Here is a 6944-nt window from a genome sequence, read left to right as displayed (position 1 = left end):
TCACAAAGTACCTTTGAGTTTCTGATCTGGTCCTAAACAATCCCAGCCTTATTGTGCGTTTGTGCAATATTCCGGTCGGCGGGGGTGCACGAGAGGTGAAAACGTGCTCCTTGATAATCAAACAGGCAATTAATCCCATTAAGGGGCAAATTAAATGCAATTTTACGTAATCTGTCTACTTTTATCATTGGTGGGTGGGCCGATTAGCTCAGCGGCTTTTATGTTTTAACTTCAACCTGGGTCCAGGGCGGGATGAACTATCCGGGCTGAAATAAAATTTAAAAAGGTGTCTGGGAACTGAGCTCTGTGTATGATTGTGCTGCCTAGGCACTTGTTGCATAATTTTTCCATCACTATTTAGGGGTCAGCAGCTCCCCGAGACAGCTCTACCCGCAGTGGCAGTCCCACTGAGGGAGCACACTGGCAGCAACAGTCCAAACCTTTTCTCGGTGACCGCACTCTTCCTGCCCTCCCTTAACCTTTCATAGAGTGCATTTAATTGGCCAGCTGGCATGAAATTGCGCTCGGGAGCGGACATTGGCCGGGAACACATTTCACACTCGCTTTCGGGCCCACTGAGTGTGTACGCGTGATAGGTGAAACATTCAGGCCCAGGAGTAAATTAGTAGAAGTAGAAGGGCTGTAGGTTACTTTCAATATCATTGGTGTAGCATCTGTAATTTTTGCACTGCAGATTCATTCAAAAAACAGGAGGTGCTGCTTCTGTGAAAATGATTACCATTTTAGTGAACTGTTTTGTGTTCAATAATTTCCATAAAGGTAAGTCAAACATGTTCAGTTAGCAGCACAGCAAATGAGTTGCTTTAGTTTTCCAGCAAGAATTTTTCACTCAGTCTTAAAAAAATTGAGGCCAAGAATATGTGTCAGCTTATGGCACACACCCTCTGCATTTCTGGATTGAATGGGTCCAAGCCTTTCTTGGTTTATGTAGGACCTGTTTGGCATGGAACTCCCATTCAGTCGAATTCTGTTATCCCTCCAAGGAGGGAGTGTTGGTTGGCTGAGAGAAAGGACCATCAGGCTGGGACATTCCTCAGCACTGGCCTGAGGGAGGAGCAGTGAGTCAGTATGCTGAGTGACAGGCATAGAACTGTGTCGGCTGGAGGAAGTGTGCAGTCCACTTGGAATATTTTGACTATCTTCAGCATTTGCTGAAATTACCAGCCTCCCCTGATTGGCAGGAACTCAAGGGAAGTCGACCACTGACATCCGAACATGGAACCACCCCCTGAGCCTACAGCCTTTGGCCGGGTTAACGCCAGAGGTTTCGGGTGGTTGCATTCCAGACCTTATGTTTTGGACAACCAATATAGAAAAAAACTCAAGACGAGCAATTAGTATGTCTCTTGCATTTGTATCTTGCCACTTTCTTAAATAATGTATTTGTTTTTTTTCTCACCAATTTTCATCCTCCTTCTCATGAAGGTATGGATTCCTTTGATTTGATTTGATTTATTATTGTCACAAATATTAGTATACAGTGAAAAGTATTGTTTCTTGCACGCTATACAGACAAAGCATACCGTCCATAGAGAAGGAGAGAGTGCAGAATGTAGGGTGTCGAGAACTATCAACTTAGTGAGAGGTAGGTCCATTCAAAAGTCTGATGGCAGCAGGGAAGAAGCTGTTCTCGAGTCGGCTGGTGCATGACCTCAGACTTTTGTATGTTTTTCCCGACAGAAGAAGGTGGAAGAGAGAATGTCCAGGGTGCGTGGGGTCTTAATTATGATGGCTGCTTTGCCGAGGCAGTGGGAAGTCTAGGCAGAGTCAATGGATGAGAGGCTGGTTTGCGTGATGGACTGGGCTACATTCACGAACTTGAAGCTTTCGACCATTCCTACTTCATCCCCATTGATGTAGACACTACGCTTCCTGATGTCAATGACTATCTCCTTCATTTTGTTGACATTGAGGGAGAGATTATTGTTGCTGCACCAGTTCACCAGATTCTCTGTCTCATTCTTATACTCTGTCTCATCATTGTTTAAGATCTGATGCACTGTGGTGGTGTCGTCAGCAAACTTGAAAATCGAGTCGGAAGGGAATTTGGCCACACAGTCATAGGTGAATAAGGAGTAAGGGGCTGAGAACATAGTCTTGTGGGGCACTGGTGTGGAGGATGATCATGGAGGAGGTGTTGTTGCCTATCCTTACTGATTGTGGTCTGTGAGTTAAGAAGTTCAGGATCCAGGATTCCTTGTTGTTGTGTGGTGACACAGATAGCAATTGATTCAGCACCTCTCTGTGTAGTCATGATTCTATGGGCCCTATTTTACCATTTTATTTCTAAGTGCTGGGTGGACTTGAAACTGGGAGTGTTTCAGATCTGACTTTTAGACCTGTTCTCAGGCCCCCCCATACACACACTGCCTGAAAAAATAGCAGCGATTCTGAATCAAACTGCAGAAGCCTGTGGGTGAGGCTTAATGTGCCCGAAACCCTGCAGCTCCGATCGGAGCCTTCAACTGCGCATGCGCAGAAAAAATAGAAAAACGCTCCCCTGCCACATCGTTCCCGGGCCAGATAATGCCTCCTCCCTGGCCTCCACAGACATTGTCCCACCCCCACAACATTACTGACACCCTTATCCCCTCATTCCCCTGCCACCCAGATCGATCGCGGGCCCCTGAACCCCCTTTTTCCCCACCGACCACACGTAGAGTGACAGCGTCCCCCACCTTCCCCCCACCGATCACATGCAGAGTGGCAACGGAACACCCACCCCCCTGCCTCTGCCCACTGCCCCCTCTGTCCTCCCACCAGAGAGCCATCTGACCGGCCTCCCTCCCCCCAACCAGCGAGCCATCTGACCCACCTGCCACCCCTCCCACCAGAGAGCCATCTGACCCGCCTCCCTCCACCCCACCAGAGAGCCATCTGACCCGCCTCCTTCCCCCAACCAGAGAGCCATCTGACCCGCCTCCCTCCCCCAACCAGAGAGCCATCTGACCCGCCTTCCCCCGCCCCCCCCCCCCCCATTGATCTAAGTCAGAGAGCTGCCGGAAGCTCTGAACTTACCTCCACAGAAGCTGGAGTGCCTGAATCGGACCTTTGCGGATCATGTCTCTTTCACGCCAAATCTGGACGGGCGAATGTGATGGTAAAGGGGGAAGTGCCGGTAAGTTTGGCCGTGTAGCTCATGAAGTCAATTTAAATTTATGCAAATACATTTAAATTGACGTCGCATCCATCTTGGTCGCAGTCCTGGCGGCGGCCATTTTCGGCCCTTGGTAAAGGGGGAATGGGCACGGAGGCAGTCGCGGATCGCGCTATTCGCCTCACGCCTGACTTTACCAAGTTTTCGCGCCCGAAAATGGGCACAACTTGATGGTGAAATTGGCCCCATGTGTGGATCTTAGAAACGACCATTTCAATGTGAAGATAAATTGCGACGGAACCTGATCTTCACCCAACATCCTCTGACCCACGGCAACAGTAGTTGAATCGTGACCTGGGACAAGATTGTCTGATTGATTCCCCTATCTCTAACATGAGGACAGAATGCTATTAAGTATTGCGCCAGCTGGGAGCATAAGAGGAGAAATGAAAAATTTCATTTTCCCGTTATATTTTAGATGCATATGTAATTAATGTGACCACTGCAGTCAGAAGCAGTGTTAAAATTAAGTTGTGTGGAAGTTCTAATGGTATTCTTTGGAGTGGACTGGGACAGGCAGAGGATTTGATGTGAATCTACATTGACATTTGAAACAAAGTTCCACAGATGTTCCATTTGCAGCGTTTGATTCACTTGCATATTAGCCTGACTCTGGAATAGATTTCGAACTCGGCACAAAGCTCTATACACACTGCCTGAGCTTCTGTAATGCCAGTTCTGCAAATACCTGACATTTTCTGAACCAAATCAACTTTTCTGTCTGAATGAATTTGGGACTTATGCTGAATGATTTGTTTCAGAGAATTAATGCAATGTCGCTTCCACCAAAGGTGGCACCCAGCCGATTAATAAATATTAATAAAGTGTCGGCCGGTGCCAGAAGCAGTCAGGGGAAAAGAGACAACAGAAGGTTGTGATGCTATTGTCCTCGCTCTCTACAGAAAGACTGCCTGTACACATAGCTGGAATCTCCTCTCACTGCAGATGGTGCTCTAACCATGTTACAGAGAAAGTACGTCAGTTAATAAAAGGCTCAGTGCAATCATAAAAATTCACCACACACGGGGTGTTGGTGGGGGGGGGGGGGGGGGGGGGGGGGCGCTTGGTCTGGTCAGCCTGTGCTGGTTCTTTAAAGCAGCTGAACAGTTAATGCCACATTCCGATTTCTTGCCCTGACATTAATTAATTCCTTTTAAATATGTCTAATTACCTTTTGAAAGCTATGGAACCCGATTCCTCCACCATTTCTGTAATTCATTCTAGTCAACCCTCTGCGTGTTAAAAACTTCTCATTTCTCCTTTAGTTAGCAATTATTTCAGACTGGTTGCCAGAGGAGGCACTTGCTCTATCAAACCCCCTCATCATTTTGAATCCCTCTCCTAGGCCTGTCCTTAATCTGCTCTGCTCGAAGGAAAACAATCCTTCTCCAATGTCGCCATATAGTTGAAGATCCTTTTCCCTAGTAAACCTCCTCAGTCGCTGTGGTGAACCATCGTTGGTTCCCACTGGATAGTGCTGCGCCAGGGGCTGGCCAGGACTACAAGGATGTACATATGTTACTGTTGGATTGTGCTATTGTTGCTGTTGGGTTAGGGTGGGGTTGTTACACCTGTGTATGATACTGTTGTGGCACATCCCAGATGGGCTCCGCCTCCTGGGAGAGGTATAAGAGTCCCTGCTCTGGCCGGGACCCCTTCAGTCTGGGATAGTGTACATAAGTTCTGATAGCTTCATTAATAGTAAATAAAAGCCTTCATTTACTGAGCTTCGAGCCTCGTGTCTAAATTGATGTGCATCAATTTTATTTACTATTATTAAACTCTCGATGGAGAAAAAAAAAAGAAGAGAGAGTATGGAGCAAATTCTCAAGCCAGAACGTCTGACGCTAGATCGACGTGCAGTGGGCACTTCTAACACCTTCGACCACTGGCTGAAGTGTTTCGAAGATTACCTAGAAGCCTCCGCAGCGGTCACTACAGATGATGACAGACTCCGGGTCCTCCATGCGAGGGTAAGCGACACAGTCTACCTCGCGATCCGTGCGGCCACTAATTACCCTAAGGCCCTCGAGCTTCTAAAGAAGCGCTATACAAAACCACCTAACGAGATACACGCTCGTTACCTCCTAGCCACACGACGACGGCAGTCAGGCGAAACGATGGAGGACTATGCCAATGAGCTCTTACAGCTAGCCAGGGGCTGTGACTGCAAAGCTGTGTCGGCTGAGCAGAGCATGTACGACCTCGCCCGAGATGCATTTGTGGCTGGGGTCGGATCATCATACATCCGCCTCAAACTGCTAGAAAAGGGTAATCTCAATCTTACCCAGGCTATCGAATTAGCAGAAATGCTCGAGTCGGCTTCAAAGAGCTTAGTCTTATATCCAGAGGACCACGTGGAGACAACGTGGCAGGAGCAGTCGCAAATCCCTCCTCGCCCCTCGGGTTCGAAATGCTGTGTAATGGCGTGCTCCCATTCGGGCCAGACGACGGCTGCAGCCCCGTGTGGCCCGCGGTGCTATTTCTGTGGAGGAGCAAAACATACCCGACAAAAGTGTCCCGCTAAAGCGGTAATGTGCACTGCATGCGGTAAAAAAGGGCATTATGCAAAGGTGTGCCGATCGAAACCCAGGAACGGCAGTGCGGCCTGCGATTCTTCGGAGCTTGGATCATCATCATCGTCGAAGTCGTCGCGGGGTTCGTCCACGTGCGAGTCCAGGACGACGCCATTATGGTCGACGGAGTCGGAGGAGTATGACCACCAGGGGTCGCTGTCTTTGGCGCCCTCACCCACGTGCGATTCATGGGGGTGGCCATGTTGGTCGACACTGACCACGAACGACCAGCAGGGGTCCTCCGCATCGATTTCAGCTGCCTGCAGTGGCGTTCATGAACCAACGGTGGCGTCGATCATCCTGGACCAGGCCAAGCCTCATAGACTCGATCGTTCAATGATGGATATCAGCTTGCCTGAGCCCAGAAGATGGTCGCCACCGCAGGGCGTGTCAGGATCCCCTGCACTACCGTCACCTCAGGGTCAACCGGCCTGTGAGTCCGTGAAAGAACAGCTGGACGCCGTTTTGGGGATAACGCCACCGCAAGTGCCTACTCCAGTGTCACCGCCGGTATTGAGGAGGTCACAACGACGGTGCGGTCCCCCTGACCATCTGAACTTATAGACTGCTGACATTTTATTCTGGTTTTTGTACCCCGCCGACCTTTGTTTTCAAAGGAGGGGTGAATGTGGTGAACCATCGTTGGTTCCCACTGGATAGTGCTGAGCCAGGGGCTGGCCAGGACTACAAGGATGTACATATGTTACTGTTGGATTGTGCTATTGTTGCTGTTGGGTTAGGGTGGGGTTGTTACACCTGTGTATGATACTGTTGTTGCACATCCCAGTCGGGCTCCGCCTCCTGGGAGAGGTATAAGAGTCCCTGCTCTGGCCGGGACCCCTTCAGTCTGGGATAGTGTACATAAGTTCTGATAGCTTCATTAATAGTAAATAAAAGCCTTCATTTACTGAGCTTTACTGTGCCTTGTACTTTCAAGGTTACCACGCAACTCCCGAGCATGGCAACAGACCGGGACCTTGATGCCATAGAGATTGTCTGTTTGGCAGGTTGAATCTGGAGTCCACGCCTCTTCACAGTGTCTGGGTGGATAAAGCTCTCAGTGCTCCCGCTGTCAAACAGACAATGAAGCGCATGATTGTTTACCTGGATATCCATCATTGAACGAGCGAGTCTATGAGGCTTGGCCTGGTCCAGGATGATCGATGCCACCGTTGGTTCATGAACGCCAC

Source organism: Mustelus asterias, chromosome 18 (assembly GCF_964213995.1).
Source record: "Mustelus asterias chromosome 18, sMusAst1.hap1.1, whole genome shotgun sequence".
Classification (NCBI taxonomy): Eukaryota; Metazoa; Chordata; class Chondrichthyes; order Carcharhiniformes; family Triakidae; genus Mustelus; species Mustelus asterias.
Note: the sequence above shows the minus strand (reverse complement) of the source record.